This window comes from Wyeomyia smithii, chromosome 2 (genome assembly GCF_029784165.1).
Source record: "Wyeomyia smithii strain HCP4-BCI-WySm-NY-G18 chromosome 2, ASM2978416v1, whole genome shotgun sequence".
Classification (NCBI taxonomy): Eukaryota; Metazoa; Arthropoda; class Insecta; order Diptera; family Culicidae; genus Wyeomyia; species Wyeomyia smithii.
Window position 1 is genome coordinate 67,262,028 of NC_073695.1, and position 25,106 is coordinate 67,287,133.

Sequence of the window (25,106 nt, forward strand, 5' to 3'; positions counted from 1 at the left end):
TACCCATGCTAGGGTAATCTGGGTTGATTTTGCTGATAAAGCACTCAGATGTTCCCGTATTTTGCCCAGGAAATATGGAGAGTGCTTCACATCCTTCATCGATCGAAGAGCCTCAATAGAACTGAGACTGTCCGTAAAGATGAAGTAATGGTCCGTGGGCATTGTTTCGATAATCCCAAGGGTATACTGAATTGCAGCTAACTCTGCGACGTAAACAGAAGCAGGATTGTCGAGCTTATAGGAGGCGGTGAAATTGTTATTGAAGATACCGAAGCCAGTGGACTCGTTGAGAAGTGATCCGTCAGTGTAGAACGCATTGTCACAGTTGATGTTCCTATATTTATTAAAAAATATTTTCGGGATCTGCTGCACGCGTAAGTGATCCGGGATTCCACGAGTTTCTTTCATCATGGATGTATCGAAAAATACAGTAGAATCAGAAGTATCTAACAAGCTGACACGATTGGAGATGTATTAGGAAGGATTTATACTTTGGGACATGTGATTGAAATACACAGTCATGAAACGGGATTGAGAATGAAGTTCAACAAGCCTATCAAAATTTTCAATCACCAAAGGGTTCAAAACCTCACTTTTGATGAGAATACGAGTAGTCAGATCCCAGAAACGGTCTTTTAATGGTAAAACGCCCGCCAAAACTTCCAAACTCATCGTATTGGTCGAATGCATGCAGCCTAAGGCGATACGCAAGCAACGATATTGTAGTCGTTCCAGCTCGATTAAGTGGGTGTTTGCAGCGAAGCGAAAACAAAAACACCCGTACTCAATCACAGACAATATCGTTGTTTTATACAGACTTATAAGGTCTCCTGGTTGGGCTCCCCACCACGATCCGGTTATTGTCCGGAGAAAATTCACTCTTTGTTGGCATTTTTTAATCAGATACCTAACATGACATCCCCAGGTGCCTTTAGAGTCAAATCAGATACCAAGATATTTATGTACCAAAACCTGAGAGATCGTTTCACCCATCAGCTGTAAGTGGAGCCGAGCTGGCTCACGCTTCCTAGAAAAAACTACTATCTCAGTCTTCTCCGCGGAGAATTCGATACCTAGCTGTAGAGCCCAAGCAGACAAATTGTCCAAGGTATCTTGCAATGGTCCTTGCAAATCGGCAGCTCTGGTTCCTGTCACAGAAACCACGCTGTCGTCTGCAAGTTGTCTTATCGTGCATAAATTTGCTAGACAATAAAAACTGCTATTTGTTTTCGTTTATTTTGCCCATAGAAACATTTATGCTAAGTTTCAATCAAATCAAAAATGGTCGATTGAAATGTATACCCGCTTTTTGTGGAATTGCTCAGCGGTTTGAAATTCAGTCAATAAATATCGTACACAGTCTGTAGCTTAAAAACAATTGAAGAGGTTGCAATTGAAGAGGTTGTGGATGAGACACGACCGCATGAATTAACGTGAAATTACGGAAGCCTATCTTTTGTCAATATATTGCTTGTTGTTGTTATGTCAATATAAGTTGTGGAATACACTCAATTGGAATCATTTCGATTATTCATTTTGATTCAATCATTTTGATATATTATGATAAACTATCTTGTATCAATATGTTTAGGTCAGCAACTCTCATCAAACACTAATAAAATACTTCTAAAAATAATGTGGCGGCCCTACAAACATTCAAAATGCATCTGAGGTCATTTTCAGGCTTCTGTGCATTATCCACGTCACGGAAATATCCATATTGGGCGGTATTCGGTAATTTTATGCTGTTTTCCATGAACCGGGAGTTGCAACCATGGATTTAAAAATTACGCCTGGAGTTTTGAAAAAATGGATTTTCCCATATAAAATCGTATGGAAACTTTAAAAATCGGTCGCAAAAATATAGTTCCACCGATCGATCTGAGAAGGTACACAGTAGGACCCATAAGGAACGCGAAAAGTGCATGGGAGCGAAAAACTAACACCATCGCTTTTTTCCCATATAACCGTGTCCCAGTCTAGTGCTCATATCATCTTGAACTTCTGGGGTTCAATTCTCGTTTTTGGGTACAATTTAAATGCCGGAAAAATCCATTTTGGGTGGTTCTCCGCCGCTTCAACCCATTTTCCAGCAATCGGAAGACACCATCATAAACTCCAAAATGGCATCCATGGTCTTTTTCCGGCCTCTGAATATCATCCCGGTTTCAAAAATGTCTACATTCGATGGTATTTGGCCAAGGCCAGTTTTCAGTTCTAATCAGTCGAAGTATGCATTCAAAACAAAGCTCTACATTTTTCAATAATACAGTAGTTATTATAAAACTACAGTTTTCCGCATTTTGGTAGCTAATTTTCCAATTGATTCATGCTCGAATGGAGGAAATCCGTTGAAAACTGACAATTTTCGTGACGCTCTAAAAGTTTTCGGTATTTCATTTGGCATTTGGTACGAATTTCAGAATGTTGCCGTAAAATGTAATTCTACGTCAAAATAGGTTCCATAGTAAACTCTTCATAAACATTTTCGAATCTGTGTAATTGATTTAGCAGTCACAGTATCAATTCATTTTCCACTTACTGGAATATAAGAATATAAGATTTTCTTCATTTCAAATCAATTTTTATAGATGAAATTTGAACGAGACGAGAACGAGTGGTCTTCTGTTTTCAAAACAGTTTATGCCAATAGTGTTCAAAATTAAACAATATGGATGATTTTACTGTTTTTAGCCCTATTTAGAGTTCCAAGCGAAGTGAAAATCTCATACAAAATGTTCATTTTTTCACGCTCGTGTAAAATGCAACCAGCAAAAATTTCACTTCGCTTGGAACTGTAAACAAATTCGATCCCGCGAAATCGAAGGTTGTGGATCTTATCTTTTTCACTGATGTTCACTTTTTTCACGCATGCAAACGGTAGTGAAAAAAGCAGCAGCAAGCGAAAACTTGCGTGCGTTTATATTCTGTCAGTTGCAGCCAATTTTCATTTCACTCGGAGTGTAAACTCGTGAATTTCGCTTCACTTAAACTGTAAACTGCAGGCTGGTGAAATACACGCGCGTTCCACAAACGGGTTTTCACGACAGATTTCGCAAGCGAAAATTTACGGTTTTTCACTTGTCAAATTTTTCACTTCGCTTGGAACTGTAAACTATGCTTAAGGTTAAACTTTTCGAAGGAAATTGGATAATTAAATCTGTTAAATGACAAAAAGAGCTTTATCAATAATATTTCAATCTAAATTTAGAGTAGAACACATTTAAGCTTGTTCAACAAATATTTTTTCACTCACTTTCTATGCGAAATGGGTAAATGACAAAACATGATTATTTTGTCTTGAATGAAACATTGTTAAAAATTTGCTATTTTTGGTATTCGGTCTCAATCTTAATTTTTAAAAAGGGTGTGTAAGTTTTAATGGGTGAAATCTTCAAAAAAGAGTATCACACAGCTTTGATCTGCACTAATATAATATAATAAACTACTAAACGTATTCAGAATGGTCTAAATACCTGACCTCTAGTCGAAAACATTTGCGAAGTTTCATCACAATCAAACATGTCCCGATTTCAGAACGATATCGCTTCGAACAGATGAACACGAAGTGGAGAATCCATTACCCTTTAGCTTAGTTTTATGATCGGTTTTTATCAAGCATAAAAATTAATTTTACGTGCTGAGTAGGGGTTACTATTTATGAAACACGACATTTGTTTTTGGATTATGATTTAATAAAAAATACTGTAAATCGGTTAACACATTTCTAACGAATGGAGCTATTCGAAATCACCTAATAAATCATGGTTGACCTCAATAGAGACAGTACAAGTTAAATTAAAATAGCTGGATAGAATACGACACATGACTATCTCAGATATAGCTTTGAACATAACTAGTAAAGAAGATTAGATTAGAGTTTTTTCAACGACTTTTTTCATTTAACAGTAATAGAAAACTATAAAACTGTCCAAGAGTGTAATTTTGAGCTTTAATATCGTAAATAGCAAACCATGGACAGCCCCATATCCGGTTGAACACGAATATAAAATAGTAATACTGGGAATAAATTCAATGCATCAAACAATAACGATGGATTGTTTTTTTTTTCAAGTTCATGCTAGGAAACGGTGTTATAGAGCAATAAGTAATATCATCCATATTCAATTATCAACTTAAAACCATAAACGTTGCCGATTCAAAACAAAACCTATAATCCAGCTGTAAAACATCGTTGGTATGCGAAAATATTTAAATTCTCAGCCTCGGAAAAGATTGAAGCACTGAACGCGGCGACCCTAATAACCATCAACCAGTGTCATAAACACTGCCATTGCCGGTATCAACGCCGTCCAAATTGTACCGTCCTACCAGGGGCACCGATAAATCATTATGCCGATATTCCGTACCCACGCATACTTTCCGAATCCGTTTCGATGGCCTAACCGCGGCAACATGACAATATCTGGTTTCGGTAGGCAAATGGTTCGAATTCCATCCACGTAGGGCAACAACGTAGGATTGGTCACTAGTGGACTAGAAGGGATTCGACTGCCGCGAGATGAATGACGATTCTCTGCAGAGGTTAACCTTGTCAAGTACTGTTGTTGACTGTCGACTGCCATCATCGTCGCGAACAGCATACCGGCAGCACGACGAGGGCCCTGCAGCACAAGTGGTATTTCGTACTCTAGCTAGAGAGTATCGCATATTTCGCATACCTGCCTCGCCATGTTTCGGAAACGACAAATACCCTACGCGTCGGCCATTTATAGAAAAGGAAAAAAATAAATTCATCCACCCCAAAGTCAAGTACGAGTCGAAACAACTTTGACATGTCAAACCAATCTGGCACATGCGAATTTTGCCACAGCCGAGAGTGACATGTCACGATGAAGTGGTTATTTTTTTGTTTGCGCGATTTCTTGTTAACCAAAACTAAACAGCTTTTGCTTCAACGCGTTGACAGAGATGGATTGGAAACGTTTAACACTGGAACTAGGACACGCTGTAGCATATCACACTTTCTAACTTCATTGGAAGCTGTGTTAGTCGCTGTGAGAAACCAAAACGATATCCGAACAAGAAGATCAGGAAAACATTTCTAATCTTGCGCAGCAAGCAGGGCAAACGTGAAAGAAGATGGCGTTGCAAATGGCATTTTGATAACTTCCGCTTTTGGTCGACAAACTAGAGGGAGGGAAAAAACGAGAGTCTACCCGGATGATGCTGTGTGCCAAGGGGACGGTTCGTTTGATTTTACACCTATTATAAAGCAATTACCATCACACAAAAAAACGATGATAGGTACTTAATCTTGCGATAAATGACTTGTGACGGAGAGTACCGAGCCGTGGATTAGGACGCTACGCGACGCGACGCGACTCGCCGGTCAGTCCCACAGTATTGCTCGACATTGCTTTTGGGATTCAACTAACAACAGCGCATGATGGGCGCTATGATGAGCGCGGCGACCCGGAGATGCGGGCAAAAAGTATAAAGAAGGTGATTCGGGTAAGATTGTTGACGTGCTTCTAGGCGATGCCGACAATTTATGAGCTGTTGATGAAATATCGAAATACTTAAGTATGTTGATGGGATTTTTTTTTTCTCGGTTCCTACGTACCGCTATTAACTGCTTCCAAGGATTCGCTACGGTCACACGTTGCACTCAGTTGGCCGGCTGTGGTCGGTACCGGGTGTCATGGCGATATATAGTGCAGGTGCCGCCGAAGGGTTTAGCAGCTTGTTCTTTGTTTGAAGATGGGAAACGTTGTGGAGTACTACGTTTATGGTCACTGTGGTTCCGTGGCTTTTAAATCCCAAAAAACGTAAAGATAATTGTTTTTCTTCTGACAGACACCTCTTAACTAAAGGTTTGTGTGACGATATTGTTGCCTAAAAAGAAGATCTATTTTGTTATTTATTTAACTGAAATATTTATGCATTTTTACAGTTTTCGAAAAACTTTTCGACTTTTCAAGCATTCAGAAAACAATTTTTTCTGTTTATCATAAGTCTTTTGTCATTTTATTTGGAGTCGTATCCCCAAGCCTCGCTGATTGGATAACTGCGTAATTTTAGATCATTCGAATCGAGTCAACAGGCTGTAATCAACATTACTATCATTTGAAATAACATCGTTAGAGGTACTTATCACAGTTTTTTTTTTGTGTGCATCAATAGGCGGTTGGCCCAATTGACCTACCTGTCATTCATCATTGATATTAAGACTTTGTTCGAATTACGCAAAAAAGCTATCGTCACCTCCAGACATCATCCAATTCGGAATCAATTACAAGAACATAATTAGACGACTTCTCTAAAAGGCCAGATAGTTCAGCTACTCCAAATCGCCGTGCTTCAAACTTCTCGGCACCGGCCACTGATGAATTTCGCTTCGGGTGCCGACAATTTGTTACGCTCAGGTTCAAAATCTACTCCGCTACTAGGCTCCGGAACGATGCAGCCGAAAATTATACAGCCTATCTGGATGCATAATTTTGCGCCATTACGGCCGGTCGGTTCACGAAGCGAGGTCTCTCGTATCGATTACTGTCGGCCCTGGGAGAAATAAGATAGCGATAGCGGTTGCGACTGCCTCCAAAAACAGGGTGATCGTGTGTCCGCAGGTTGTACCTCTAATTAAGATAAATGTTATCTAAGTGTTGCAAAGATGGCAAATCCGCGTTTGGCCTGTGCTGCAATTCGCAACCGCGTGCTCCAGCTAGTCTAGGTTCGATTAGTATCGGTTGCCGCTGTGGCATCGCGCAGGAAAGATATCGATCGACCGTTGAAATGTTGCTGGACAAGCTTTTAGGTTCGGTCAGAATGCTCGAAGTGTGCCAACCGGACCGACCGGCCAATCGAAGACCAATTACGTTGTCCAGCGCAACCACCGTGTGTCCCACAAGTATCGGTAGATCTCCGCTGGTGGACTAATAAATATTTATAAAATTTATTAGCTATCTCGGTGGATTGACTAGCAAAACTGAGTTGCGAGTCAGAATTTGTAAGAATTTTTCTATTTCAACGAGCAACCAGCTAATCTGCTAAGCCTCACTGAATGTCGTTTACGTTCGTTCGATCAAAGCCGCTGCTTGCTTGTCCGCTTCCAACGAGGAAGACAATTAAGGACCGAACATTGAGCACAAGCTATGCTGAACGATTATTATGAATAATTCTGTTCATTAGCACCACCAAGTAGCACCGGCAGCCGCCACGTTGTCTGCTTGCTCCGTTGCGAACCCGAGGTATTCGCATTTCACGCCTGCAATTGCTTTGGCCCAGCTTGGTCCGGCCTGTCTTGTTAGGATGACTTGTGGCCCGTGCAGCTGTGAAGGTACTTAAGCTAGCGCTGCTGACCTGACACATATTTTTATCGACCGAATGGCGATGATTTTCACCGATCTTTCCGCGAGACAGAGTGACGCTAAGCGTTTTCCTGTTGAAGTTCCGACCAAGATTGGCGATCGGATACGAGATCGGAATGACAAAGCGTGGTCGGATTCCAAGGCCTAAACATATATTCTTACCGGGCCGCTCTCGCACAATTGATGTTCATTCATCACCATGTGTGCGGTGTGTGTGACAACCTGTTCGTAAAGTGTGCCGTGTGCGGACGTGATTCATTAAAGCGGACCCGCGTAATTACTCTGCAAATTGTTGTGATCAAAGCGAAGGTTAAACCTTCGGCTGGTTGGTTACACGTAATGCGCGCTGGTTGCACTTTGAGATGCAGTAATGGAGATGAATCAATTTGGAGTGTCCGATCATTTTTCCTCCAAGAAACAGAAACCATTTTCACTTTTTAGTGCATCTCATATTATTTACATCTAATAAAATGAAGGACAAAAAATAGGTGAAAGGGTAAATCTGTTCGTTTTGAATGAAAATGACGGTTGACTGGTCGTTTAACTGCACCCGAAGTAGTTTGCATAATATTACGTTAAACAAGAAGCAATTTGATGAGAGATTTATTTACAGCTCAATAATATTCTTTTTTCAATAGATTTGTTTTCAATGCAAAAAAAAAAAATCGAATCATCAGAAATTAATCAATAATGTTTCAAAGACGAGACAGGCAAGACAGACAGGATTAATTTAACAGAGAAGACAGATTGGAAAAGACAAACGGTACAGACAAGACACATATTTTTATTTTTGAACCAATTTTATTTGTGAATTGAACATTAGTTGGAGACTTATTTGGCATATCCCTTATTAACCATAATACAGTGTAGTACCGTAGCTCAGTATTGTAGTGCAATCGAGAGTACAGCGGGTGTGGCTTTGGCGACAATAGCAACAAGTGGTCGGGCATTGTCGTGCAAAAAAATCACTTTGTCGTGTCTTTTCTTATATTGTTGCCGTTTTCCTTCCATCGCACACTGGGAGAAAATGCACTTAAATTCCCACTAAATAGAAGCCGCTGGACTGGCAACCTGAAATATGGTATTTCTTATGTAAAATATATCAACAAATCGATTGGTGATATTTTCATTCTGTGCAGGGCACGTTAAAGGGTCTATATTTCCAAACATACACAAAAATAGGGTGAAATGGGGCAAAATAGACAATTTTCCATGACCGGCTCAAAATGAAACCATCACCAGTTGATTTTTCGACCAATTTTACATAAGAAATGCGATATTAGAGATTGCCAGTCTAGCGGCGATTATTTAGTGAAAAACTCGGAATCCACATTTCAACTAAATAATCGCCGCTGAGCTATCATCTTGAAATATAGCATTTCTTATGTAAAATTGGTCAACAAATCGATTGAGGATTGTTTCATTTAGGGCAGGGCCCGGGAAATTGTCTATTGTGCCCCATTTCACCCTATTTTTGCGTATTTTTGGAAATATAGACCCTTTCACGTGCCCTGCACAGAATGAAAATATCACCAATCGATTTATCGACCAATTTTACATAAAAAATGCTATATTTAAGGTTGCCAGCCCAGCGGCTTTTAATTAATGGGAATTTGGGTTCATTTTTTCTCAGTGTGCATCGCTTGGCCCGCATGATGCTTCATTTGACGCCAGTAGAAAGCTTCTGTGATGGTTCCATCTCTTATTCATCTTCCACGATTTTTTCATAGCTTTAGTTCTTGTCTTCTACGTCTTAATCACCATTTTCGTAGCGTCAAAATCATTCGCGACAATTTCCTTCACTAATGCCGCCGTTTTCACTATAACGTTTGCGGGAAAAAAATGGACAAAATTGCCGATTTTTCATGGGTTAACCTTCACAGCATTAATCATAGTAACCCATGAGTCAGCAAATAAAAAATGACAGCTCTATCAGTTAAACTCTAACCGTGATGGCGATAACAGTGAAGCTACTCCAACTGTGATTTTGAGTCCCTGCAAGCACGAGCAGTAAACGTCAGCAGAAACAGAATTTTCCCCTAGTCGCATATCGGCAACATGCAACACGCAACAGTTGCACTCCGTCAAACACAAGAACAATTTGACTATCTTCCTTCCAAGCCACAACACGACACGATACGTGGTTTATTGTTGCGTTTGTGAGAACTCCATCGGTCCGGTTTCGCTGGTAGCCAACATAAAGGAGATTTATTTTTTGTACATTCGTATTGCGAAACTAGGACAACTGTGAGAACATGAAATAAAGGCGGTGTTAATTAAAAGATAACTTTGAAAAAAAGGAACAGAAAGCTAGCCCGTGATTGGATAGCCGTCACTTTTTTATTTGACTTTAAGTTAATTATTTCACTGGTTTGCAATCAGAAAAATATACCATTTATTACTCCAAAACTAAATTAAAATTACTCCAAAACTTAAGGAAAAATTTCATCAGCTGATTAAAAAAATCTACACTATACCATTCTATTCTCAGCTTTTCAAAGCGGATGGGTGATTAATTGAATACTGTGAAACTAATTCAAAATGATTGATTTCCAACTCAACTTTCCATCAATTTTTTTTATTGAAAAGATATGCCAATTAGGGTCGATGTACCAATAGTTGTATATCTAAGACAAGTATTTAGCCATTATGTGTATATTGAAATACATATTTAAGTTTCCACATATTTATTTTTCACACTATGAACTTATATAATTAAGAACTTGTTATCATAGTATTGTAGTTTAAATCTCCTAGTGATTTTACGTGAAAAATTTATTTTTGTTAGCATGCGGTTGTGCACCTAAAGTAGACATTTTTTCCCATGGTTGCATTATTGGTTCCTATAGTTACACTAAGATTTTAGTTGCAATTTTAACCGGTTGAATTTGCTTCTTAATAGATGTTTTATATTTATTAAATTTAAATTAAACGTGTGAATAACTAAAAGGGTGTATCTTATCTTGTCAAAAATGTTACGAATCGCTTGAGAAATAGACTTTCGTTACGAGACCGATCTATACCACTCGTCTCAGTTCGACGAAATCGGAAAATGTTTGTATATGTAGGGGTAAGCGGGGTAAGACCGCCCCCTTAAGCAATTCTGTTTATAGAAAAAAAAGTTGCGACTGCGATTTCATTTCTTCTTCGCTAAGAGGTTCTTCTATTCAATACCCGCATTTAAAAAATAAGAACTGAAATATTTTTGTTTATTTTCCAGTTTTTTTTTAAATTTTGAAAATTCATTGAAAATGTGCAGATCTTTTTCATGCGGGGTAAGCCCGCCCACCAGCGGGGTAAGATCGCCCACCATTTTTTGAGGATAAAAAATATTTTTAGGGCCGAAACGGTTGATTTCATCGGTATAGTGTCTCTGACAAAGTTGTAGATGGTATTTTTTTCTTTTTAAATAAAATATACACTGTGAAAAATCTAAAAAAAAATTTTATTCTAAGTTTTAACTTATTTTGTTTTTTGATTATCCAAGCTCAAATCAATGTTTAGGTAACTTTTTGTGGTTTTCAAAATACAGTCAAAATCATTCCTCCATGAGTCGATGTTCTATAAGTCGAAATTTTCTTATACTCACTGATATATTCAGTCCCTTCAATTTCCCATACAAACTCAATCCCAGTAGTCGATATTTCTATTACTCGATGCCTCTTTCGCTCGATAGTCGCGTATGGTAACTTTGCTAGTTGTTTGGTTTCTATGAGCCGATGTTGTTTTTAAATTCCAAGTTCTACTGACGTGAAAGAGTAAATGACATCTCAATTCGCGCAGAGGATGAAAAAAACTAAGAAATGAAGTAATAATGTGCTGACTGTTGTCCAAATATGATAGGCTTGACGGGATTTTTAATAAATTTAGTTTGCGAAACTAGACGAAATAACAAACTCTAGCGCAATAATAGCATCCGGACTAGAAATCATTTAAAAGCAGAGGCGAACCAGCTTTCAAATAGAGACATTTAATAACATGCTCACAACTCATTTTACATATGCAATTTTTGTCACATGATATCAAGAGCTGCTAGATTTATAGTGTAAAAAATCAACGGATGTCCTCATTTCTTATAATTTTTTTCCACTCTTATTATCAAAGAAAAGGTTACTTTTACAGGGTAAATTTTTTCTCCAGAACTGCAGTTTAACTATCTATAACATTGCCGAATACCGTATTTCAATAAAACATATCATAATTTAATACATATTTAACATATTATTGCTATTTTTGAATTATTTTTCTAGAATTGTGGATTGGAATGATTAACTAATATAATAAATTCGCAGCTATATCGGAAACAATCGGTCCGGATCGATTCGCGAAGCAATTTGTATTGACTCTAGCTCCTGTTCATAATAAAATTGATTGATATCTTGAGTTTAAAATAACAAAAAATAGTGTACACGTCTCTATGCAATCTATCGAATGCATAATTGACGTCTTTAAAAATTAATTCTATGAGTCGATATTTCCTTGAGTCGATGGTCCCTTCGATATCGACTCCTGGAGGTTTCACTGTAAATAGATTTTTCAGAATTGGGGTTTTTCAAGATATTGAATTCATAATAACCCTGTCTTTAAGCTAAAAATAAAAACCCATTAAACCTGTCTGTATGATATTTATGAAGACTTTTTATGTATAGAGTGATACTAATAATTAATTTTTTTTTATTTAAATTTTCTATTTTTTTATGTTCTTTTTTTGAAGAATAAAATTACCAACGACTCTATACACCAAAAAAAACGCCCAAAAAAATTTCTTTACAAAATTTGAGCTATTAATATTTCTATTACTCCATGATCCAACAACCATAAAATTTTGGCTTACCTTTTGTAGATTTTCAGGTAAAACCATGTTTTTTTAAAATAAATTTGAAAAAAATATACTTTTAATGCTATTGTTATATCTTTTCTTTAAATGTTTTAGAGTGTGTACTTTTTTCGGAAGTAAAAAACTACTTTTTTCTCAACTCTGCCGGAGACGTAATACCGATCAAACAAACCGTCTTGGCTCTAAAATTATTTTTGTTCATTAACACCATTTTTACACAGGTTTTCTTTTTTCAAAAATAAGTCTTGTTAAAATATATTACTAGAAAAGCTTCAACCAAATCGAAAATGGTCGATTAAAATCGTTGTCTTATGTGGCTTAAAATTGCTTTACTGATCCTGTAAATATTCCCTTTGTAGTGTCGAGGCATTTGGGTCTTGAAGTAAAACAACAAACATTTGTACGTGACGGTTTTACCCTATGTATAGTGGGCGGCTTTTCCCCCAGTGGAACATTTTCATATTCCACCGAAAAAGTAGTCAAAATAACAAGATTACTCACGGCCTTCGATATTTCCGAAAAAAGACAGATTCAGGCCAGCGATTAAACGTATATTCACGAACAAAACAATAGATTTTTAGACAGAAAAACCTTTTAAAAGTCCCGTTGCCGCAAAACAATAGCGCATTGACTGGTTGCTAGCTGACAGGTTGTTTTTGATTATTTCTGCAACCGTTCGCGCACTATCAAAACAGAAAAACGTGCAAAATGTTATGTAATTATACTGTAATAGACACGTTAAAGAAATTTTTCAATTATAATATAACTTGGTAGTAAAACTACGGTGGGCGGTCTTACCCTGTTTACATATATGTGTGTAATTAGATAAACGGAAGTCAATGCAAGTGCCCCACGGTGCTCCCACAGACCGTTATTATAAAAAAATTTCACCAAAGTATCTTAATACAACATTCGATTCGTTATGACGTTCTGAATCTCTGGTAAAAATTTCAAAATCGTCGTACGGTACATTTTTTGAGTAATTCCCCTTTGAAAGTCGTAATGTACAAAACAGTGATATAAAAACTACGAAATACTTATTGTAAAGCACGTTTCACAACCATTATTTCATGAAATACCTTCCGAAATGTTTTCTACACATCCAAAGTATTATATTTCATAACATTCACAATTGGTGGAAAGGTTTATTTGAAAATCCCACAGTGCACAGTGGTCCAAACTCGAAAAATCGTAATCGTTTCAGATTTGACTGTGAAAAATTGATTTTATATACTCCATGTCTTCAGCAAAATTGTTTCATAAAACAAGGCCTTATTTTTGGCGTTTTCGGTTTTTCGATCAATTCACCTAACAGTTAGATAAAAGAATTTTTTTTATAACTTTCAATATACCAGATTGCTTCTTACAGCAAAGTTGTGAAAAAAATTGAAAGAAAAACAATTGCTGTATACTGCGATGATCCATCGGAACAATGGACACGATAAAATAGAATTTTTTGTGGAACACCCCTCCTTGAAATTAGTTTTTTGTCAATAATTTTGTCTGTAATGGTTTAAACAATTCAAAATGTTCTAAGATTTTATTCATTCAACTAAGCTTTCCTCACGACTTTGTAAAATTTATTTATTGACTTGATTACAAAATATCGAATTCAGGTTATATCATTGAAAGTTTATTTGATTTTAATGTTATTGATATAATGCATTACTGTATGATATATTTACAAGCTACTTTTTTTTCTAACTTCTGTACACTGATTATTTTTTGGTCAGCTATAGATTTGACGTAATTTCCCGGCTCGTTTAACTGCTTATCATCAACGTTTGGAATAATAGCTTCAGTAGTTTTCTACTCGATTTTGTCGGATGAATCATAACCCGCAAAACAGTGATTTATGCAATCGGGAATTATTTTAGTCGCGCTGACGCAGCATTTCTATACATGAAAAAGCTACTAATAGCAATATTGAAGTAGTGCTTGTGATAACGCCAACGTTATTTAAAGTTCGTGAAGGGGAAACTAGTTATAACTTCGGGCTGTGAAAAAACAGCTTTTCAGCCAGATGATAATAAAGCGATATCATTCTATTTCCGGAATCTTAACAACTGTTTCAACTTCTTCAAGCTCCCACTGTCCGCTGTTGTTCTCACTGGCAAGATTACTGCGTTCCAATTGCATCCAAATTAATCCACCTTCTTGCGAATGCAGTTACAGTGGATTTTCTCCTCATGCACTGCCTGGGCTGGATGGGAACAAGACCATCGGTAATCCACCGAACGGACACATGCAATGCTGATGGTTGGCGGTTCCGTGGTCGGCAGTAGGACATCGAACGGTTGTTTCTTGCCGTGCCGCAAAAATTGGCCAGTTGGCCAGATGTGTACGTATGCTTTCCTGCTGGAGCGGCCTTGCATGCGCGCACTTTTCTTGCAAAATGCATCGCCGCTCTGCCTGCAGCGGATGCAATATCGACATAGAGAATGGAGAAAATGAAGCGTAATTATAGCGTTACAAATCGGGGACAGTTTAGTCAGGAAGGTAACGGCTTTCGCGCTGCTGTTGCTGCTACTGTTGTGCAAACCAAACCAAGCTGAGTGATCGTCCGATTGTTTCATGCCGGGTGAAGATTTTCACTTTCCATCAGCTTTCCTGGTGTGAATGTCTCTTACCTCTCACTTGCCGGTTGGCGTTCTCCAATTGCATTTTAAACTGCTGCATTTAAACCATCCATCGAGTTGCTGGGGCTGACTGAAATAGTCGAAATCGGTTTATTCCGCTTACCGTGCACGGGTTGAATTGCACACCATGCAATTGCTATGTTGAAGTATTCATGGCACTCGTAAAAACATTTATTTTACGATTTTTCGCTACAATTTGTGCTGCAATTCACCCGAGTGTGGCCTATATGTGTGACTTGGTAAAAAAATGCAATCTAAAAAAGAACGTCTAGAATTTAGGGTCTCAGAAGCAAATCAACTAACTTTCGAAGCGTTTTTTTTTGTGTCGTTACTGCATAGTAAACTCGGGTGAAGGGGAACATAATTATGCGGTCCCGTCCATATTTTTTGCCAAATTTGCGGGGAATCGTACGATATACGGTTCCATTAGGTGAAATCCGATATCTTTTAGATTGCCCGAAACCGATATATTCTCCCTTATACGCTATTTATACTTGGTTGGTTTGCTATTTGTTGTGTACGACAGCCTCAATTGCACTAAATAATTGAACCTTCATCATACGCCGTCTGTACATGAGGCGTATTGTAAACATCCCCACTTCGAGATAAAATACGGGAGAAATTCTTGAAAAACCATCCGATATACACACATCAGTACCAGCTAATCGGTTGTTTATATAACTTTTATAAATGGCCTCTCGATCCAGGAGGGCCAGAAACAGGTAATGAATTTGGCAAAGCCACTGCTGACTGTACGCTCCCGGGTTCGCCGAATTTCTTATTTCTTACGCCAGCAGCGAAGTGTATAGTGTAAGAGGTGAAGAGGAAACTGACGGGAAGTTTCAAACCGAATAAAATTACGGTCACGAAACCAGAATCTAGCTCTGCCATGAACACACGGCGGTAGAACGAGGAAGTGGTAGCACACTTTCTCCCCATATATGCGTATATAGCCACCGCTAGATGTATGCCGGCTGCTAATACCATTATTCCTATTATTTAATCGATAATATTTGCAGGAAACCGACCGGCACAACAGAACGCCGCTTGGGGTATAGCTTTTCAGTTGCTGTTGTACGAGCGTGTTGATTACTGTTGCAATTTTACTCAGCTACCAGAGCTCCGATGTTGAGTGACGATGGACCGGCAAAAGTTGTTATTGATATAGCGAATGTTAATTGAAATGGAACTTTTTCATGTTTCTTTCATGAGTCTGTATGCGAAGATTTGCAGATAGTTTTTTTTTTAGTTTTCGATTGACTTTCGTTGGCTTGTTTCGTTATATCAGGTATCGCTTGAGCTGTCAAAAGCTTTTCTTTTTTTCATATTGTTGCTGAGCAATTTAATTGATGTCGTTGCGGTTTTCCGATGCAGTCAACTGCAACGTTCGATTTACTTATTATTGCTTTTCTTCTTAATTATTTCCTGTTTAGGTTAAATTAAATGTGTAACCCTCTACTAGTGAAAAAAAAATCATAATAAAAATCGCAGCTTGTAATTTGAGCAAAAAGTGTATTGATTATTATAAATTCAATTTTATTAATGTTATTTTTTTCTTGTTTCAGGTAAATACCATTATCTTTTGTTGAGTGGAACGGATCTTTAATCGGTAATACCTCTTTCTATATCTATCACATCGGTTTAAAAATATATTGGCGCAATTCTAAAACCCCGGCAAAAGTTTGTCGAAAAAAAAATTAACATTGTCCACTCTACAACAATCAACAGTAGAGTACAACAGCAGAGTATACTGTGCAGTACAGCAGCAGAGTATACCTATCTAACAAAAAATAATTTAAAAAAAGAACAGAAGTAAAGTATAGTAAAAACGAGTCTTTCCAAACTCAAGTTCAATCCACTGAGACGCTTTTCGATTTTCTGGACCTGAGAAAAATAAGTTGAATTTTCCTTCTTTTTTAAAGCTGTGTGTTTCAGCTTCTACTTTTATATTTTCATATTTTAATTTTCACTGCAAATATTTTTAACCTGTTCCTTTTTTTTTGCATTAATTTTTACATGTTTGTATAATTTAATAACTTTTCGTCGCTTCTCTAGTTTTAATTCGTACACTCTTTGTCAGTTTTCGTTTTTTTATTTTTATCATTTCATCACTTGTTCGTGAATTGTGAAATTTTTAAAATTTATCTTTCAATTTTAGTTCCCCATAACATTTCCTTAACATTTTTGATCTTTTTTTAAACTAGGTCTATTGGAAAAGTCTTCCATATACTTCTTCTTTACATTTTTTTGACGAAAACGTGTTGTAATTGTTTTTGCCCTGATGACGAGGAAATCTATCTTCGAAACGTTGGCCTAGACAAAAAATAAACTTGTTTGAAAGCAACCCGTGATCGAAATTGCCATCATTGAACCGAATTACCAATTGGTCAAAACACCGCTAGATTTGCAAACTGTTTCCAAAGCTGCAAAAAACGTGATCGAAATTGTTTTGACCCAAAAATTGATTTTAGAGCTGCGTTGTCTTCAGCAAAGTTCTTCCATTAATAATTCTGCATTTTCTAAAAGTTGCAATTTTATGATTAATTTATCTCAAAGTTAGAAACTAATTTTACTGTCCTCATTTTTGCAAATAAAATTCTACTTTGCTCGGCATAGTTATGGAAAATTGTACTAGAAACAACTTTGCCGACGACACCATACTTTTATTTGCCTACCTGAATGGACTTTTGTGAAGTTTTCTATAGATTGCCCCTTGAAAATTATTTTTTCAACATAACTTTTAATAGTGCTTTTCTACAATTCTTCAATGTTCTATAATTTTGTTTGCTATAACAAAAACACAATTTCCCCGAAGACAGTTTATTTTCTTTTTTTTTTAGTTATCAAAGATTTTGATTAGAATAATGATCTAATTTACTAACAAATATCTACAAAATCCGAACCATTTGTGCATTAAAGTATAAATTTTACATTAAAGAACATGCGCTCATACATCGACTACTGAACTCTGTCTGGATCTGGATTAAATCATGTTTGACTTATATTTTAATAAAGAAATGGTTTTGTCTGCGGATGTTTGCGGATTTTGTAGATATCTGTTAGTTAATTAGAGCAATATTTTATTATAAATCTTCAATAAGGCTGATACAAATTTCGAATTCTTTATATGTTCAAGGGTAACAAAGTTAGTCAAGGAGAGGGCGAAAAATAAAAAAAACACCTAGGCGAAAAAAAATATCTTTTATAAAAGTTTGCGTACAAGTTACGACGTCTATAACTTGCATTCAAATAAATATTGAAAAATATTAGTATCATTAATCATTTTGTTTGCCTTTTGACGACACTCTCACTGTTACTGGACTGGTTTGTTGCTAAATTTAGCATATACGCTGTCGAAAAACCAATAATATCAACAAAACGGCTTGAACTTTTTGACGTAAGACTACGTCTTTGTTTTCTATACTAGATTACACTTTGTGAAATTGAAAATAAAACTGGCAAATGTTGCGTCAGATTTCAAACGATTATAGCAAGCGAACGACTTAATGCATCTTAGTCATTTATATGTCGGTGGATAGATAAAATGTGTAACAATTTTTTGATATAATGTTCAACATTGTTGCTTTACTGCTTAATGGTGGAAAAAGGTGAAAAGTTTCAAGGCCAAGGTTTCCCATACATTTCTCTCGTTATTGGCTTGCTTCCCGAGCACATATAACAATAACATGGACGAAATAATTCCACTGCCTATATATTTTGACTCAACAAAGTGTTTTGGTTTGTTTGTTTTTCTCTAAGCTGAGTGGCCACGCCCTAATGGCAAAAATCTACTCTGAACTCGATACAAAAGACTGAATTTTCACTGCTAAATTGAGTGATATTCCGGTTTAATTGTTTCTTTGTGTCCACTCGAACACCGTTATCAGTCAAATATTAGTAACGAAAATTAGTTAACCTAAGAACCAGAGTGATTTTCGCATCGGGAAAGCAAAAACTTTCTTTTGATGCTTATGAAAATCACTCAGTAGTATCGAAGGTGTTTTGGTTTGTTCTTCTTTCTTCAAGCTGTAGGGCCACGCCCTAATGGCAAAAATCTACGCTAAACTCGATACAAAACACTGCGTGTAGAAAATTCAGCTTTAGTCTAGTTTGTCACACAACAGCGAAGCGAGTGGAGTGCGGCTGTTAGAGGTACGTGACATTGAGAAACGAGAGCTGCATACGAGTCAACTTTCAGGCAGTGCGGAGCATGTTATCTTTATTTTTCATACGGCAGCAACAATTACCATCGTACGCTGCAGGATATTTTGCTGGCACAGCTACTGGAGGGCACAGCGGAGAGCAAATTTTATGCGCGACCAACAGAATATTCAATACTACCGGTGGTGTTGCGATCATCAGCATTCTGTAGCGCGAATTTCATACTGAGGATTATGGAAACGGTTCTTTTCAGAACTATAAATGCTTGAAGATAAGAGTTATGAGAATTTTCACAACTACTACTAGGGTAAAATTTTCATGTATTCATGCATCGTTAGTTTTACAATAACGACCATCAAATATAAACGGTAGTGTTGTCTATGAACAGTTTATCGCAGCATATAATATATACATTAAGTCCTACGTCACCATTTCATACAACCCCTAGGGCTGTATACCTAGTAGTATTTTTCTTCTGAAATGAAAATAAAATTTGTTACGGCCTAACTTAAGAAATAGAAGAGATAAAAATTAACTTTCTTCGGTAAAATTGTGTTTTTGTTTTAGCAAACAACATTGTAGAACATTGAAACATTGTAGAAAAAAATTATTTTTATTGTATAGAAAAAATTAATTTTGGGGCCTTCAATTGAAAACCTCATAAAAGTAAATGGATAGGCAAATAGAGCAATTTCACAAAAAACGGACAACAAATTAAATCGACCATTTTTGATTTGGCTGAAACTTTGCATAGATGTTTCTATAGGCGAAAGATGCCATTTTGTGCTATTTGTTTAATTTTTTGGAACACGACTCATTTTAGAGAAGCTATTGGGAAGGTATTGATGATTACAAATATTGTTAGGGCCAAACTGGTTTGTTTGATCGGTGTGACGTCTCCGACAAAGTTGTAGATAACAATTTTGTCTTTCCGAAAAAATATACTTTAGAGTGTATATTTGTGAATTTTTGTGAAAAAAAAGTTAAAATAAAAATTAAAAATTAATTATCTAAAAAAGCTAATTTAATCTGATTTTTTATAAAAACTAAAAAAGATTACCTAAACAATGAACAATCATAGAGAGATCAAAAAAAAAGTTATGATTTTTTGAAAAAATAAATTCGATTATGTTTTTGCAGCTCCAGAAATAGTGTGCTTTGTGGAGATGCAGAAGTTAACATGCTCTATAAACAGCAAGGGTCACGCTAACTTCTCTTCCCTAATTGCAACGACGTGGAAGTCTCTGGAACTTGTACAATAAGCTGTTCACATCCAGCTCCATTAAGTTGATTCATTGTTGATCGTTATCATTTCTGCTGATTTTTTTAGTATTTACTGTCGGTTGATTTCTGTACATTATTTCATTACATTTGTCAGGGTTGTATCTCCTTTCGCATTTTTGTTGTTCGAAATTACCTAAATTTGTATTACTTTAATTTTTTTCGCTTTTACAAAACTGTCCCTTTAAAATAACATTTCTTCTCATGTTATTTTATTTTTTAATTATTTGTGTTGTGTTGTATATATTTTTTTTTGTGAAAAAAAAAACATACATACAGGTCATATTTTACCTATCGAACCATCTTTTTGTTATAGTGAATTTTGCGGTGTGTATTTTAGTGTATTTATCTGATGATATCAAATTTTCATATACATTTCGCAACCCTTTTTTCACATTTGCTTTACGTTCATTTCAAGTTTGTTTTGTCAATTGTTAATATTTTTGATAATTTTACCTCAATTAAAATGTCACAATTGTAGGAAATTCCAAACCCATTTTTTTGCTTGGTTCACGTCCATTACATAGTTTTCTTTTCATACTGTTCTTTTATTAACTTTTTAACTTATTCATCGTTGAAAGATTATTTGACGAGGTCTAATAATCTAATAAATATAGAAATCCAAATTACGGTTCGCAACGTATTACTTAGGCTTAGCATTGCTTTCAGCAATCAGTCAATATCAGAAAATTAAAATTTATATTTTGGTGGGTAAGGCGTCTCGTGATTAGATTCATTTGTATTGGTGTTAGTTTACTGGTTAAGAACCAGTAAAATGTATGTGGGACGTAGCTAACATGATCAACAAAATCGGGCAGCAGTCGGCGTTATTCAGTCGATTTATACAACATGATCGACTAATTATCCGACATAATTTACTTAGGAAACAAAAACAACGTAACTGATATAACAAAATAGTAATTCTAATCGATTTATAGCCTCTAACTTAATTGGATAAAATTTAAAATAAAAACCAATAGCTACTAACATTCATAACTTACTAGCACTAATTGCTACTTGGCTCTGTATCTACTGCTAGTGGTTGAGCACTCCCCTGATGGGTTGACATTCGATTCCAACCAGCATTATCATAGCAATAAATTTCAACAAACAAATCGCGGCTTCTTCTCGAATGTAAATTCCATTCAGCTTGATCGGTGTAATGATTCACAATAAATCACTGCTTCATTCAATGTGGATAAACAACGCAGCTCGAGTGTCTCAGCACAAATGATTAGTGGTAGTTGCTGATTGAATATCAGCAAAAACAAGACGCTTCATGAACAACCGATCAACCTGTGTTCGAGTATTATTAAATCTCACGAACATCACGCTCATAACGGGAAATCAATTTTGCGACTCGGATTCTTTTGCAGTGTGCGTATTAACGAAACTGCCAAATAATCAATCAACCGATTGCTGATTGTTAACTGAACTTGCTCTGGGCCCTCGTTTGCTAGGCTTTTCGGACAATCAACAAACGGAATGAGGAAGTATTTAAACCTTAGTAAACACACGCAGCTCCATGTAATCTAGCACTTAAAAGCTGCCCAGTTCACCGTGTGAAGATCATCAATCCGTCAAGCCGGTTGTTGAGATAGAATAGTGACCGATCGCTTGTTTTGGGGCTCTTCTCCTCCAGCGGTATGACATGTGGGGAGTTTCATAAATTATTCATCATCGATTAGGGGAAGAATGAGTGTTCGCGAAGCGAAAAATTAAACTGTTGTCGGTAGGAATCGCAGTCGCACGGCAATGCAGGATTTTCCACTTCTCCACTTATTAGCACTTGTTTTTCAAGATCTCTCTTGACGTGAGGCTCGTCAGAAACCGGTCCACTTCTGTCCCGAGTACGCCCCGGATGGGAGGGAGACACGGCGCTGGGTCACATCATTTGCATAGCGTGTAAAAAAAGTCCCATTTATCAATTGACACTTTTTGCGCAGTTGGATTAAGCGAATAATCCTAGAAAAACGAATATATAACGTCATCCGGTCCCACACGTCCGCCCGAAGTAATCCGAGACACGGTGTCTCCACAAATTCATGGGCGGCTTAGGAAAAAAAACCGGAGCACGACTGTGTTTCCACATTTGCATCGTTTCCAAGAGTCCCTTCTGCACAGACGGTCTCGGTGATTAGTAATTAACAAGTTCTTTCCCACCCGGCCCGGCCAAATCGAGATAAAGCTGTCATCGGAGGAGATATGATTAGTTTATGGGCAGGAAAGTCCTACACGCGAACACGTTTTTTTTGCGAGGGATTTGTGTAACCCATTTCATTTCTAATGCACCGGTTGTCATCGAAACAAATGTCGATTCTCGAGTTCTGTCATAAATGCATAGAAACTGCACAGGTTCGGTGTTATTGAAAAACTCCCTACAGCGAGCATCGGCTGTCGACGCGTGGTCGTTTGCCGAGAACAAAACTTAGTGTGAGTCGCTTGTTCTTGTACTACTACCGTTGCTGGTGCTGCTGCTACTAGTTGCTACTTTAGCATGTAAGATTGAAAGTTGGAACCTTGTCCGCCAATATGTAACTGGTTAATTGCATATGAAGCCGTTTTTATGCAAAGTTGCCACCACCTCGAACTGTATCGATTAATCTGTCAGTTCTGCCCTTTCGGCTTCTACAAAGCGAAGGACTGAACTTGTTTTTCACTTTGTGTCGGGCAATTTTACAGATAACTGTTTATGAGTATGTAAAAATTAAAAATCAAATAAAACAGTGCGGTTTTGCACGCATTCTTTTCTGCTTATTGTTCGTCTTTTTATTGTTTAGAAACCGTTTTTGCTGTTTTCCGTACTACGGAAAGTAGTACTGTTGCCAGACTATTTAAATCCATGTGCTGACAACAAGTCTCGTTCGATCTCCGTCGGTTCGAGCTCATTGATAATCTCATCTATCGTTAGCTAACGAAGCGATCTACCCTTTCCCATTAATTATTAACCGATAAATACTGAACGGAAATGGGCCACCTACTGCAACAAATAACACCCACAATTAGGTTTAATTTCGCTACAGCTGCTAGCGGAACAATAAGGTTTCTTTGAAAGCATTTTGCAATGGAGACTATAGATTGTTACTTATAGTTGCGTTGGATATTCGCCTATATAATAACTGATAAAATGGTAGAAAGATATCTACATATGAATCTTATATTACATACTGCATAAAAGTTGTCTTTGTTCAAACTCGTTTGAAGAAAAATAGGCACCAGGAAAATATTCGATAAAACTATACAATTTACGTATAACATTGTTCAACAGAGGCTGAAAAAATTACAGTTCTTAGCTAAAACCAAAAATATGACCAAAATTTGATTCAAGTTTTCCACCTTCTGTAAATATTTTGTAATAGCCTGTAATTTTTCAAATTTGTCTATAATATCTTACTTACTTTTATGACGACATATCATAGAGATCCTCCTTCTAATTCAGAATAAGCCTCCACAAAAGTTGGTCTTGGGCTGCCTCTCGCCAGTTGCCGCTTACCCCCGTTGCTCAGGCATCCTCGTCGACAGCACACATCCAACGCATGTGGGGTCTGCCTCAAAATCGGTGGCCTCTATCCGGATTTCTTCTGAATTCGCTCGTCCGTCTTACTTACTTACTTATTGTTTTTCACCAGCTTAACAATATCAGCGTGTTTGTATACAGTTCGTGATGTGCCAGTTTCTTGTTTGCCACCAAGTATTGATGTGAAGATTCTAAACTCGAAACCCCTAAGCATTCGCAGATCGGCCTCCATGATTAATGGCCGTAGAGCGCCAACAGGAGGATCAGCGTTCTGTAGAGTGCAAATTTCGTGCGGATCTGTTGTAGGCTGGGGGACTTGCGTCGGTTAGACAATCCGTGATAAGCTATGTTTGCTGCCACAATAAATTTGAGACGCCGAGCCCGAGTTCGATATTAGTTTCGATTGAAAATGCTTATTTTTAATGCGACAGAATTTTTATATTATTTAGATGAGGAAACTGTACGTCGGTTTCAAAGTTTCAGAAAATATAATGTATTATGCTTCAAATATCACTTTATTTTTCTTTGCCTTTACTTTCAGTTCTATGTTCATTTTTAAAAAGGCTATAATATCCTCAGAGAGAGTTTGCGAGCTGCATTTTTCTATGTCAAAATAATAATTTATTATTGGATCCGTAGAAATGACCTATCGTTTCCTTATGTCATGGTTTGTATTTACAAGATTATTTTCACACGTATAAAATGGCATAAGACACACTTGAAATATGCTTTCAGTGATCAGTTGTCATGCTTCAAACTTGTTCAAGCATAATTTGCCACCGCTCCCGCGTTTCACTAAATCGTACGCCACCTTCAAGTTTATTTGTTTATGTCGTCAACCATATGTAGACTAGATAGATTGTTTTTTTAAACTATACCTAAATTTAAAAAAATAATTGATTTGGTGTCCTCAGCCTTAGGGAATTAAAAAAAACTCTTTCAATTTATGCCGAGACATTGTTAAGTCAATGATTTCTGTTAATGAATATAGTAAAAATGTTTAATAAAACGTGTTTTTTTACTGATTTTATCCTTTCTTCATGAATACCAGGACGAAAAACGAGAAATAATTTCAGATTTTATAAGGATGAAGGAAATGTCGTTTATGTATAAAATAAAAAGGAGAGGTCCTAAACGGGAGCCTTGGGGGACATCTAAATTAACTTGAATGGGATTTGATTTCTCTCCATTATTTTTTTTTTCATTTGTTGTGTGTAAGTAAAAAGGAGAATTGGTATGTCAATAAGGTCAAATGCCTTGCTGAAGTCTAAGTTGATCTTCAAATTCAAGTAGATTTGTGGAAGCTGAGTGGCCTTTGAAAAAAACCGTATTGTTTG

The 25,106-nt window shown here is 36.8% G+C and overlaps 1 protein-coding gene across 4 annotated transcripts in view; it reads left to right on the top strand.

Annotated features, from left to right (window-relative positions):
* Nucleotides 1–25,106, top strand: part of LOC129721769 (semaphorin-1A) — a 202,125-nt gene that overhangs the window by 121,849 nt on the left and 55,170 nt on the right. Inside the window, exon 2 of one of the 4 annotated variants that reach the window (XM_055674698.1) lies at nucleotides 16,376–16,419. The exons of the other annotated variants lie outside the window; for them this stretch is intronic. The gene's annotated coding sequence lies outside the window, so the exon portion shown is untranslated. The remainder of the gene's footprint in view (nucleotides 1–16,375; nucleotides 16,420–25,106) is intronic. 4 annotated transcript variants of the gene reach the window in all.